At 35.9% G+C, this 14,951-nt stretch overlaps 1 protein-coding gene across 1 annotated transcript in view; it reads right to left on the bottom strand.

The window, feature by feature from the left end:
• Positions 1-14,951, bottom strand: part of MARCHF5 (membrane associated ring-CH-type finger 5) — a 55,019-nt gene that overhangs the window by 14,745 nt on the left and 25,323 nt on the right. The window lies entirely within an intron of this gene.

The following is a 14,951-nucleotide window of genomic DNA, read 5'->3' as shown; positions in this document are numbered from 1 at the left end:
CTCTACATCCTCTAATAATAGTATTTTTTGATTGGCTACATGATACCAGGTGCTGTGCCACAGGCATTACATGCATCATTATTTAATCTCCTAATGTAGGGTTTAATCTTTAAAGTATACAAATTTGTTGGGTTAAGTTCATAACTCCCTCAGAAGGCACAATAAAAGTCATTTTAGTGAGTCACCAAAGATCCCTCAAATGCTGGTACTAAAAGTTAAAGACCATAGGTATACATAAAACCACAACACTTAACTTTCATATTCTTTAATCAAAAAACTGACACCACAAGAGGGGCCGGCCCGGTGGTGCAAGCGGTTAAGTGCTCACGCTCCGCTGCGGCGGCCCGGGGTTCACCGGTTCGGATCCCGGGCGCGCACAGACGCACCGCTTGTCAAGCCATGCTGTGGCAGCGTCCCATATAAAGTGGAGGAAGATGGGCATGGATGTTAGCCCAGGGCCAGTCTTCCTCAGCAAAAAGAGGATTGGCAGATGTTAGCTCAGGGTCGATCTTTCTCACACACATACAAAAAAACAACTGAAGCCACAAGAGAACAACTACAGACTCTACAGCACATATACCCATCTACCAACACCACACCTATCTGAAGTCAATCCTTTCACTTATACACCAGACCCCATCCCTCGCCAACTCAAAGCCACAGCTCCAGCAATTCTCTCCTATTCTCCTACATCATTTCACCCCTACTCTTTACTGGATTACTTTCATCAAACAAACGTGTCATTATTTCTTTTATCTTAAAAAAAAAACCAAACTCTTCTCTTGATCCTTCTTCTCCCATTGCTCCATTTCTTTGCTCCCTTTACAACAAAATTCCTCAAAAGACATCTGTTTTCACTTACTCTCTCCTTTAATTCTCTCCTAAACCCACTCCACCAAAACTGCTCATCAAGGTCACTAACAACCTATACATAGTTAAATCCAATGGTCTAATCTCAGCCTTCTTCTTATTTGGCCTATCAGCAATATCTACACAGATGTTCCTTTCTTCTTCCCAATATATGGCTCTTCATTGCATTTCCAGGACATCACCATCTCTTGGTTTTCTTTCCATCTCACCAGTCACTCACTTTTCAGTCTCCTTTGCTGGTCCCTCCTCTTCTTCTTGACCTCAGTAAAGCCCACTCTGCCAACTTCTACCTCATCATACTCCCTAGTTGATTGCTCTGCTCTATTTTTCTTTTTCCCAAAGCACTTATCACCTAACATACTCTAATCTACTTGTTAATTCTGTTTCCACCTCCTAGAATAGGGGTTGGGAAACTATAACCCATGGACCAAATACAGCTGGCTGCCTATTTTTGTAGATAAAGTTTTATTGCAACATGGCCACATGTAAAGCCTAAAATATTTACTATCTGGTTTTTCACAGAAAAAGTTGGCTGACTCATGAACTAGAACATAAGCTCCAAAGGGAAAATAACCTTTCTGTTTTGCTTATTGATGAAGAATCCCAAATTCCTATGACTCTCAACTATTTGCTGAATTCACTACTGAGGTACTTATTTAAAACTGTATGATATGAAGATCTCTAGGTCTTCCTTTTTCATTATTCTGTGTACCAAACCCAAGTTATAAGACTATTTTCTTATAAATTCTGATTTATAAGGAAAGAAGGTACCTTCTTCCTCCCTCTTTTCCACAGGTACTTGGAACTATTTACTGATGGAGTCAAGCAATATAATTCCTAAAAAAAAGTAACCAGTCATTTTGATGAAAACGTAATTCCTAAAAAGTAATCCATCACTATACTTTTATCTATCATGAACATGGACAATCTCGAGATATTTGAATTGTCTTTCCTTTAAAGATTTCAGAAGATTCTAACATAATGAGCTTAATTTTCAGTTTTCCTTCTCTGTGAATTATTTTTGTACAAGCAAAAACAAACACAAAAATTCTCAGACTTCCTTTTGGAAATCTTCTACTCATCCCTTGGGTCCTATGCAAAAAATATAAATAAAGACACTGGCTGCATTTTATAGTTCCTAATTCCAGTTTTTCTGACAAAATTCTGTCTAGGCTTTTAAGTTTATTGTGCCTAAAACTCTGAAGGCTCTTTCAGATAGACTAGACCAAGATTAGTTTAATATTTAAAAGGAAGCACAAATGTCTAGCGGTAAACATACCATTAGAATAATAAACTATCATCTAGGGGAGGTATTTCTGAGAGGTAAAGATTCTCTAGGCAAGCTATTTGTTGAATAAGAACAATCACTAAAATCCTCTGGATGACAGTCCCTAAATCATACTCTTCCCATTAGGAAGCTTATCAGGTGCTACTATCCCATGACTTGGGGTCACAAAAGAAAAATAACAGTCACTAGATTCTTCTTATTGTGAGATTACAGCATAAAGAGTTAGGGGAAGTGAGGAAAGGAAAGACTCTAGCCCCTGAAAACCTCAACTCTAATGGGGAAGAAGAAGTACAAATAAATGTACCTCTCAAATTAAATATATAAGGGCATTAAAAGGTTTTAATATTTTAAAAAGGCGTTATTGAATTTTTAACGCCTCAGTGGGCTTCACCAGTTATGTTTTCAATAGTACTATATTTACACAATAGATGGCAATTGAAGAAACTCGGTATAAATATAAGTTGTGAAAATCCAATAATTTAAAGGGCACTACGGGAAGCTTGCAATTAAATCTATTGTGAATTCTTTTGTACAATAAAGAAGCTTTTGTAAAAAAAAAAAAAAAAATAAGAAACACTACACCCTAAAATCTGGGTAAATTCAAATTTTCACATTTCAGATTTGAATGACATCAGTGAGCTGAGAACTATTGGGGAAACTCCTAAGTCCATGTCTACTGAAGAAGAAGTAATCATTTTTGTCTGGCAAACACTGCAAAAGTAGATTTGTAGCTGTGATTTAAATTCAAGTCTATGTATGCACAGTGTTAAAGGCACATTTTGGAAGACAAGAAATTAATGACTGAAGGGCAAGTAATACTTAGTGTTTAACATCTTGCTGGGACTGCTTACAATAATACCCAGAATTCCCAGGACCTTTCTCTGGGATAGAAAAATATCCTCAAAAACGCCTCTGACCAATTCTTGAAAAATAATTTCTATATGTTGCCAGAGTGCTGAAGTTTCTAACACAGAACATAATTTAATGAGCATACATAGGTGCTTCACAAGATAATCTTGCAGACGTTCGTGAGAAGATAACAGCTCTCATGAACTCCAAGGCTTCTGTTAAGTGGCCAGTGGCTTATGAAAGAGATTTAACAAGCAAAATAGACTGCTTACAGAAGCTATGCAAGTTTCCACGTTTTTTTGGTTTGCTTTTTGCTTTGCATTGAACTAGTTTTGACCTAGACCCAACTCAAACGCCAACTTGCTTAGCCAAAACATCAACTCTACTTTCAGATTCAGAACCATCCAGAATTATAGATTTTGGAGGCCACCAGGAGTCCAATAATATAGTTCTAAGTTTCTCTCCTTGTTCCAAGTCTTCTATTTGTTGCACTCTATTTCTGAAATGTTCTGTCCCTATTTTGATTAAGTCTGTATGAAAACTCAACTGCCCAAGGAAAACTAACCTAACCTGACTAGATAGAGGCTGACTAATATTAATAGCTCTACCCCACCCTGTTCCTGTCCCATGAGGCTTCCTTTACATACTATCCCACAAAATGCACTTACCCCTTTGCTTGTGCATAATGTTAGTACTTTATGTTCTTGTTCAATGTTTGTTCAGTTGTCTCAATATCCTTTATGTCTGTCCATGCCAGCATCATCTTAGATTGAAAACTCCCAGGGGGCAGGGGCCATGTCTGTTTAACTCGTTTTGTACAGTGCCTAGGATAGAACCATGTACAGATAGGTGCTTAAAAAATGCTTTTTGATGATGATTGGCATCACTCTCAGGGACTCTCTAGGCCACAGCTATCTTAGCACATGGTATTTGGTGGTATATAGGGGCACTTTGGCCTGTTCCACAGGGCATTATAATATAATGGCACAGGACCTAGCTGCAGCACTCCATGACAAATAGTTGGCTCAATCTGTTGTTAAAAAAGGACTTTTTAAAAAAAGTATTAATTATATGGTTCCAAGTCAACAAATGTGGATTTAACTGAAGACATGAAATAATATCACAACAACCAACTCAATTAAGAGTTAAAAGTATGTGAGAATCCTGATGGGATAGTAAAGAGTTTTAACTCTTTCTCTAGCATTCATCACTGTTTTAAATACTAGACTTTGGAGGATAAGTCTAAGAGCCTCTGACAAGCTTATGTAAGTTTCATCTTTGGTTGCTCTGTTTGTAGGTTGAGATTTTACCATTTTTATGTAAGAGCAAACATTCTGCAAACTCAGGCTATAAGTTATTTTGCTTAACAACAAGAAATTCATCATTAGATTGTAAACAAGAAAGGATATGTTCTTAGACAATTTTTTAGATAACCAGACTAATAATAATTGACCAAAAAACCCTCAAAACAAAACAAAAAACCCTGAAGAACAAAAAGTCCAGAGTCAAAGTAGATGAATACCATTCCTCCATGTGTGTGTATATATATAGTGTATTACTATGAATAGTAACTAAAGATCATCATAGTAGTTCTTTATGATTACGGAGTTTGTGCCAAGAGAAAGCTTCAATTTATCTTCATTAGAATAGCCCATAGAATATTTGTGGACCATAAGGTCAACTACTAAGTACTTATTAAGCACCTATTGTATACATAGCATTTTACTATGCATTAAAATAAAAGTAAATAAAATTTAACACACTAGCCTCTGCCTCCAAGGAGCTTACACTCTAGTTAGGGACAAACAACACACATTAAACAATTGAAAAACTTTAAGGCAAAATTAATAAACGTATGATAGTATACTACAAACTATGCAGATACATATTTCCAAAATTTTAAGATTATAGAGGAGGTAAGGATAGAGTTTTTTAATCAGTTATGTATGTATTTACCAATTAACAGAAATGAATCTTGACCTAGACTTGAAGTCTATGATCTGAAAAGGAGGCATGCTAAAAGACTTTCTAACCAGAGGTAAAAGACTTTATATTCACAGGGTTTATACATTTTTTAAAAGCTGGTATGGGTGTTAATTGATAGAAACCTTGACCAGACCTTTGAAGAACACGACACAATAACTAGGAAAGAAGTTCCTGGTGAGAGACATGCTAAAATAAAAAAGATATTTTAGGAAAACTAATCTTACAACAGATTATTTAAAGTCAGAATAAATTAGAATAGAATCCACAAGATTTTGTATCCAAAGTGAGTACAAAGAAAGAGAAAACAGTATCAATCTAGAGAAGCTTAATATAAAAGAGAGTTGAGTTTGGAAAGGATCAAGAAACATTAAAATTTATTTGAGAAAAGACAATGTTTTATTTGTCTGCTTTTTAGAGAAAACCATGCCTAAGGTATTCAATTCTTTGAATTTCAAAATTAAAAGTTGAAAAAGTTCTTTAAGGTGTGATGAAAGAAACACCACCATCAATTATCATTAATACATAAAAACAGATGGCAATATTAATTATGCACATACTACATATATGCCAAGGAACTATTATTACACATTCTTTTTTCTTCTTTACACATACCTATATTTTTTAAATTTTCCATGATGAGAATATAATTACTTTTATTAATAAGAAAAACTACCTTTTAGAGAATAACAAAGGGTAATCATAAAATTCAGGTAACCATAACCCTGAGGAAAGTCAACCTGACATTACTGTTTCACTTTCTTTTTCCTTTTATATGAGAAGCTCCTTAGGAGGCAACATAAGGTGGATAAGGATTAGGTAGAGTCTGCTGTGTGAATCTGGACGAGTTGCTATCTCTGGACCTCAATTTCTGCATCTGTTCAATAAAGATATTATCTACCTCAGAGTTTTTGTTAAAATTAAGATAAATGCATACAAAGCTCTTAAGTACTTAGTGTTACGTAGCTATTATATTATGTCAGCTATTAGGTCTTTCAAAAATGGTAAACTAAGCTAAGCATAATAGAATTCTGGCATAGGAAGTATAATCCAAGACAGATGTTTGAGGAAAAATTTATGGTATAGGGCTCTGGTATAAAAACAAGACTCTTTCAGGAAATTCTCAGGAAAGAAATAAAAAAATAGATCCTTTTTGCTTAAAGGTCTGGGACAAAGAGGAAGAGGAAAATTCATGGAGCCAGGAAATATAGGAATGAAGAGGGAGAAGGAAGACACCAGACTTACAGAATTTATACCTATAGTTAGTAATTACTTTTTTTTTTTTTTAAAGATTCTGTAACTATGTTTTGGACCTATAATTCAGCTGCCTATATTTCTACATAGTATGTACACAGAAGTCTCGCACTGTTGAAGACACTTCTTAAAACCAATCTTCTTAAAATTCTTAAATCTTGGGAACAAGAGCAGAAGTGATCCAGCAATAAACACAAGAAATCCTTATTTTGAAGGTATTCTAGTCATTTGCCTCATAAGAGGATATATAAATGAGAGCCAAAGAAGATTGAATGAGATGTCTAACTACACACTTTGACAACAGAAGGTACTCAAAGACTGAATCACTATGGTATAGGATTTTGGTTTTTAAATTTCTTTATTTGATCATCCATAGGAAGTCAGATACAAAACAAAGAAAAAATAAAACAATTCTCTAATGGCTAAGTGTAAATATTACTAGAAACTCATGAATATGAAGAAAGTACTTAAATTTTTAACTCTATATTGGTTCTCAGGTAGTGAAAGAAGCCAATAATTTATTTTATGACAGCAGTCAGAAAAGTAACAGGTTGAATTCATGTAATAGAGGGCCATGTGGTTAGAGGAAAACAACACAGACTATTCTTACAGAGTAACTGACAGCTTAGAAAATATTAAACATAAAATTCCCATAAAATTGAAGCCATGAAAAATGTTTTTTAAATTTGGAAAAAATAAACTTAATACTTCTTTATAGTACCCTTTTTCAATCTACAGCATTCTTACTTGCTTTACAATGGTTTAGCCAACTCACTCAAAAAGAAATGTAAATTAAAATTCTGAGGTATCTTTTCTTACCTAACAGATTAGCTAAACCTTTAGTCTGTCAACACATTCTACTGGCAAAGCTGCAAGCAAATAGGCACACTTGCCCATTGCAGGTGGATATACACATGGTATAGTATCTATGGAGGGGAATTCGGCAATATCTAGAAAAAGTATATGTGCAATTCACACTCTGACTCAGCAATCCCTTTTTGATTCATCTCATGCAGAAAGAACTAAAGAATTACAATGTCATTTTTTCTGTACCACCTAATGAAATTATACCTCTAGAGGCAATGAATAGAATATTATCAATCTCTGCTAAAACCAGTAGGTGGAAGCTGATAGGGAACTTTATTGGATACATCAGGTTGATAACACCTTTATCCACTGATCAGTCTTATAAAGACAACTACACAATTTTTCCAGCTTCAGGTATTACTGACATATAACATAAGTGAGTTTAAGGTGTACAATGTGATTATTTGATATACATATATAATAAGAAATGATTACAACAATAGGTTAGTTATCACCTCAATCCTCTTACATAATTACCATCTCAGTGGTGACAACACTTAAGATCTACTCTCTTAACTTTCATGTGTATAATACAGTACTGTTAATTATAGTCACCATACTGTACATTAGGTCCTGAGAACTTACTCATCTTTTAGATGGAAGTTTGTACCCTTTGACTAACATTTCCCAATATCCCCCAACCGCTGGCAATCACCATTCTACTACTACTATGAGTTTGGCTATTTTAGACTAAACATATAAGTGAAAACATACAGTACGTCTTTCTCTGTGACTTATTTCACTTAGCATAATGCCCTTAAGATCCACCCATGTTGGGCCGGCCCCGTGGCTTAGCGGTTAAGAGCACGCGCTCCGCTACTGGCAGCCTGGGTTCGGATCCCGGGTGCGCACCGACACACCGCTTCTCCAGCCATGCTGAGGCCGCGTCCCACAGACAGCAACTAGAAGGATGTGCAACTATGACATACAACTATCTACTGGGGCTTTGGGGGGAAAAAAATGAATAAATAAAATCTTTAAAGAAAAAAAAAAAAAAAAAAGAGGAGGATTAGCATGGACGTTAGCTCAGGGCTGATCTTTCTCACCAAAAAAAAAAAGATCCACCCATGTTGTTAAAAAAGGCAGGATTTCCTTTTTTTTTAAATGGCTGAATATTCCACTGTATGTATGTGTGTGTATATATATACCTAGCAATATCACACTACATTTCTTTATCCATTCCATTAATGGACAGTTAGGTTGTTCTCATGTCTTGGCTATTCTGAATAATGCTGCAATGAACATGGGGGTGCAGGTATCTCTTCAAGATAGTGATTTCATTTCCTTTGGATATCTACTCAGAAGTGGGATTGCTGGATATGATAGTTCGATTTTTCATTTTTTAAGGAATCTCCATACTGTTTTCCATAGCAGCTGTACTAATTTACATTCCCACTAACAGTGGACAAGGATTCCCTTTTCTCTATAGCCTTGCCAACACTTGTCTCTTATCTTTTTTTTTTTTGTGAGGAAGACCAGCCCTGAGCTAACATCCATGCTAATCCTCCTCTTTTTTTTTTTGCTGAGGAAGACCGGCTCTGAGCTAACATCTATTGCTAATCCTTTTTTTTTTTTTACCTCCCCAAACCCCCGTAGATAGTTGTATGTCATAGTTGCACATCCTTCTAGTTGCTGTATGTGGGACGCGGCCTCAGCATGGCCGGAGAAGTGGTGCGTTCGTGCGCGCCCGGGATCCGAACCCAGGCCGCTGGTAGTGGAGCGCACACACTTAACCGCTAAGCCACGGCGCCGGCCCGTCTCTTATCTTTTTGATAATAGCCATTCTAATGGTGTGAGGTGATATCTCACTGTGGTTTTGATTTGTACGTCCCTGATGATTAGAGATGTTGAGCATCCTTCCATGCACTGGTTGGCCATTTCTATGTCTTTTTTGGAAAAATGTCTATTCAAGTCCTTGGCCCATTTTTAAATCGGATTTTTCTTTTTGCTATTGAGTTGTATGAGTTCCTTACATATTTTGAATATTAACCCCTTACCAGATAGATAGTTTGCAAATATTTTTCTCCTATTCCATAGGTTGCCTTTTCATTTTGATGATTGTTTCTTCTGCTGTGCAGAAGAAGCTTTTCAGTTTGATGTAGCCCCACTTGTTTATTTTTGCTTTTGTTGCTTGTGGTTTGGTGTTATAGCCAAAAAATCATTACCAAGACCAATGTCAAGGAGCTTTCCCTCTATGTTTTCTTCTAGAAGTTTTACAGTTTCAGGTTTTACATTTAAGTCTTTAATCCATTTCGAGTTAATTTTTGTGAGTGGTATAAGATAGGGGTCCAATTTCATTCTTTTGCATGTGAATATCCAGTCTTCCCAACATCATTTATTGAAGAGACTACTCTTTCCCAATTGAGTATTCTTGGCTCCCTTGTCAAACATTAGTTGAATGTATATGCATGGGTTTATTTCCGGGATCTTGATTCTGTTCCATTGGTCTGTGTGTCTGTTTTCATGCCAGTACCATATTGTTTTGATTACTACAGCTTTGTGATAAAGTTTGAAATCACAAAATGTGATGCCTTCCACTTTGTTCTTCTTTCTCAGGATTCCTTTGGCTATTTAGGGTCTTTTGTGGTTCCATACAAATTTTAGGATTATTTTTTCTACATCTGTGAAAAATGCCATTGGAATTTTGATAGGGATTGCACTGAATCTATAGATATTTCTGGGTAGTATGAACATTTCAACAGTACTAATTCTTTCAATCCATGAACACGGGATATGTTTCCATTTATTTGTGTCATCTTCAATTTCTTCCACCAATGTCTTCTAATTTTTGGTTTTATTCCTAAGTATTTTATTATTATTATTTTTTGCTGAGGAAGGGTCGCCCTGAGCTAAGATCTGTGCCAATCTTCCTCTACTTTTTATGTGGGTCACCGCCACAGCATGGCTGACGAATGGTATAGGTTGGCGCCTGGGATCCCCAGAACCGAACCCGCAAACCCGGGCCACCGAAGCAGAGCGTGCTGAACTTAACCACTAGGCCATGGGGCCAGCCCCAGTATTTTATTATTTTTGATATTATAAATGGGATTATTTTCTTTATTTCTTTTTCAGATAGTTTGTTGTTAGTGTATAGAAATGCAACTGATTTTATATGTTGATTTTGTATCCTGTAACTTTACTGAATTCATTTATTAGTTTTAATAGTTTTTTGATGGAGCCTTTAGGATTTTCTATATATAAGATCATATCATCTGCAAACAAAGAAAATTTTACCTCTTTTTTTCCAATTTGGATGCCTTTTATTTCTTTTTCTTGCCTAAGTGCTCTAGCTAGAACTTCCAGTACTATGTTAAATAGGAGTGGTGAGAATGGACACCCTTGTCTTGTTCTTGATCCTAGTGGGAAAGATTTCAACCTTTCACTGTTGAGGATGATGTTAGCTGTGGATTTGTCATGTACTGCCTTTATTATGTTGAGGTGTATTCCTTCTATACCCAATTTGTTGAGAGTTTTATCATGAAAAGATGTTGAATTTGGTCAAATGATTTTTTTCCTGCATCTATTAAAGACCATATGAGATGATCATATGATTTTTATCTTTCATTCTATTAATGTGGTGTATCACATTGATTGATTTGCAGATGTTGAGCCATCCTTGCATCCCAGGAATAAATTCCACTTGATCATAGGATATGATCCTTTTAATGTGCAGTTCAATTTGGTTTGCTAGTATTTTGTTGAGAATTTTTGCATCTATATTCATCAGGGATATTGGCTTGTAGTCTTCTTTTCTTATAGTGTCCTTATCCAGCTTTGGTATCAGGGTAATGCTGGCCTCATAAAACGACTTTGGGAGCATTCCTTCCTCTTCAATTTTTTGGAAGAGTTTGAGAAGGACTGGCATTATTTCTTCATTAAATGTTTGGTAGAATTCGCCAGTGAAACCATCTGGTCCTGGGCTTTTCTTTGTTGAGAGGTTTATGATCTCCTTATTTGTCACTGGTCTGTTCACATTTTCTATTTCTTCATGATTCAGTCTTGGTAGGTTGTATGTTTCTAGGAATTTATCCTTTACTTCTAGTTTATCCAAGCTGTTGGCATACAGTTGTTCACAGAAGTCTCTTACGATGCTTTGCATTTTTGAGGTGTCAGCTGTAAAGTCTCCTCTTTGAAAGATAATGACACATTATGTGCCTCATGTTGTGATGTAATAAGAAGTACAAAAAACCATCTAAGAAATAGTCTTGCAAAAAAAAAAATCATATATAACCTCATTGATGAGATCTAACCACCAGTTTATAAAAGAAATGTAGAGGATAGAGCAACATATTGCCCAAGTACTCTTGGGGTGTGAGTAATAACAAAATCCAGCAAATGGGAAATTCTATAGTGACCAATGATCTTTTTCTTCAGTAAAAAAAATTACAAAGGGAAAAGCTAAAATATTGGGTTTTACAAGTCATATTAGTTTTTGGGTCCATACAAAGCTGGAGAGCTGATCCCGAGACTGCCAAAAGGGTTATATAAACTCTGAGGGAAAGGGTAAGCTAGAAAAAAAATCCACATGACAACAAAGAAAACTGTCTTATCTTCAAGAAGAAAAGTATGATGAGGAGGATAATTTCCTCTAAGAATTTCTAACCATAGTCAACTGCATGCTGATTTCAGGTTAGAAATCTGTCTGTGCTATGGGAGAAATCCCAAGCCCAGACATTAAAGCAATCCCAGATCGGTAGCATCACTTGGTATCTATTAATAGCAAGTGCAAATCCTTTGTGGTATTCCTTCACCTTCAGGACATCCACAGGATATAGATATGAACACAATTCCCAGACTCAAGAGAAATAAAGCATCATGAATAAGAGCTAGAAGAAAAACAACAGATTTAGGCTACCAAAGACTTTAGATAATGGAATTATCAATCTGATTATAAAAACTATGTAACAGGGCCGGCCCCGTGGCTTAGCGGTTAAGTGCGCGCGCTTCGCTACCGGCGGCCTGGGTTCGGATCCCAGGCATGCACTGACGCACCACTTGTCCAGCCATGCTGAGGCAGTGTCTCACATACAGCAACTAGAAGGATGTGTAACTATGACATACAACTATCTACTGGGGTTTTGGGGAGAAAAAGGAGGGAAAAAAAAAAAGGAGGAAGATTGGCAATAGATATTAGCTCAGGGCTGGTCTTCCTCAGCAAAAAGAGGAGGATTGGCATGGATGTTAGCTCAGGGCTGATCTTCCTCACCAAAAAAAAAAAGCAAAAAACAAAAAACAACAACAACAACAAAAAAAACCACGATGTAACAAACAAAATACAAGATAATTTATAAATGAACAAGAAGCAAGAGACTATAAAAAATGAGCAGGAACATTTAGGAAACAACTAGAACTTATAGGAAAAAAACTGCAAGATTAGATACTGCTGAAGACAGAATTTGAGAACAGTTAACAGTTAAGAAGAAATTATAACGCTGCAGCACAGAGACCAAAAATTGAAAAACATAAAAGAGAAGTTGAGAGACATGAAAGATAAAATGAAAATGTCAAACATAACTCTAATTAGAGTTCTAGAAGCCGAGAATAGAGAAAATAGGGGATAAGCAATATTTGAAGAGATAAAAGCTAAGACTTCTCAAGGATAGCCACTTAAATAGGGAAATAAAGTATAAAACTTAAAAACTAGTACAGGAGAAAATACAGTACCAGAGGAAAAAACACTTCAATCCAGAAGATGGTCAAGAAAAGGGGAAAAAAGGGGGGAAGTAAGACAAACAGAATGTACAAAATTTTAAAGTAAAAGCCCAGCTATCTCAGTATCACAATAAATGTAAAGAAGAACTCAGAAGAAAAGAAAATAAAAGGACGAGAAAAGATAAACAGGGCAAATGGAACAAGAACATCAGAAAAGCGCTGGTATTAAAGGGGAAAAAAGAGTAACTTTACAGTGGAAAAACCTGAGAAATACTACCTGAGCCAGATGATCAAGGTCAGTATCACCAGTGCTATGTAATGTTGATAGTATGTGCCTTTGATGTGATGTGATGAAAATGGCACTTCACTGCCATGGTCCTGCTCCTTAAAACTCAAAACCCAATAGATAATGGGAAAAACATCAGACAGATCCCAGTTGAGGGACATTCTATAAAACATCAGACCAGTACACCTCAAAACTGTCAAAGTCACCAAAAACAAGGAAAGTCTGAGAAACTGCTACAGCCAAGAGGAGCCTCAAGAGACATGACTAAATGTAATGTCGAATCTTGGATAGGATCCTGGAACAGAATGAAGACATTAGGTAAAAATTAAGGAAATCTAAATAAAGTATGGACTTAATAATGTATCAATATTTGTTCACTAATTATAACAAATGTACCAGACTAATATAAAATGTTAATAATAGAGGAAACTGGATGTGGGATACGTGGGAACTCTCCACATTATCTTTGCAATTTTTCTGTAAATCAAAAATTGTTCTAAAATAAAAAATGACTTAAAAAAAGTTGTTGTAGCTATATTGTCTATTCTATATTATTATATCTATAAATATATACAAGATTAAGACAAAAAAGTAAAATAGTCATTCCTTAATGATAAAAAGCTGAACTCACCAGGATATTTTATTTCTAAACCTGAAGGGTAGGTAAATAGGTGATAGTTTATTAGTCTTTATTCCTCATATGTAGTTATGATATATTCTTTTTCAACAAATGAAATATTTCATAATAAAAGAGAAAAAAATACCTGAGTGAACATTCTGCTGAGCTTTGATCAACGCTAAGGCAGCAGATATAATTAGTTCTGTATATTGATAGCAGCATGTTGGCAAAGGCAATGGAAAAGCAGGCACTCCAATACACTGTTGGGAAGATTAAATAGGTATAATCTCTAAAAAAGCCAACTTGATGATATCTATTAAGGTTATAAATGTACATACCATTTGACCCAGCAATTCCACTCTAGTCATTTATCTTACAGATATATTTGCACATGTGCATAAGTTTATTTTGCACAGTGGTTTATGACAGCACTGTCTGTAGTAGTAAAAGATTAGAAACAGCCTATATGTCCATCAATGGAAGAATGGTTAGATAAATAGCCATACATCTATGTAACAGAATACTATGTAACTGTAAAGGAAAAAAAAGCTCTTTGTACATTAATATAAAATGGTATCTACTATATATTGTTAAGTAAAAAAAAGCAACTATAACAAGACATATAGTATAATAGTCTAGAACATACTGACATATAACCTATTGTGCTCAATATTCTGTTTGCCTCTCTAGGTTTACTCTTCATCTTTCTCCACCCTGCTTTGTGCATTGGGAAGCTGACCAAACAAATTGCATCTTCTAGGCAACCTTGCACTCTAGCTTCTGATGTGTTCAAACAATGAGTGGAATGGTTAGAAAATCAGAGGGTGGAAAGAGTGTTAGGGGAATTTTTTCCCTGGCTCCCTCATTGCAGGAAGTTTGCATTTCTCTCTCTGAGACCACAAGTCCTGTTAAACAGCCTCTCTCCCTCTGCTACAGCTCGTGTCAAGTTCTTTTAACAGCTCCCTTCCCTTGTATTTTCAGGCCTAGGAGTGGAAATGATTTCCCACAGTTGCCAATCCCTGGGTATTTCCCTGTCCCTTGTTTGTACCTTTACTTCTACCTTAATGTTTGCAGAGTGTGAGTGTGAGTGTGTGTGTGTATGTGTGTTCAGGGAGGGAGGGAAGAAGAAGGAAAAGAGAAGAAAAAGAGGAACACCCTGGAATGAAACACCAGAGACTTGTAAGAATGGTTGCCTCTAAGTAAGGAAACTTACCTGGCATCATGGCTGGCAGACATGGTAAAAAGACTTTTCATTGAATACTTTACTGTATTTAGTATCTTTG

This window comes from Ceratotherium simum, chromosome 6 (genome assembly GCF_057802395.1).
Source record: "Ceratotherium simum simum isolate JZ-2026a chromosome 6, ASM5780239v1, whole genome shotgun sequence".
In the NCBI taxonomy this organism is placed as follows: Eukaryota; Metazoa; Chordata; class Mammalia; order Perissodactyla; family Rhinocerotidae; genus Ceratotherium; species Ceratotherium simum.
Note: the sequence above shows the minus strand (reverse complement) of the source record. Positions and strands in the feature narration are given on the sequence as shown.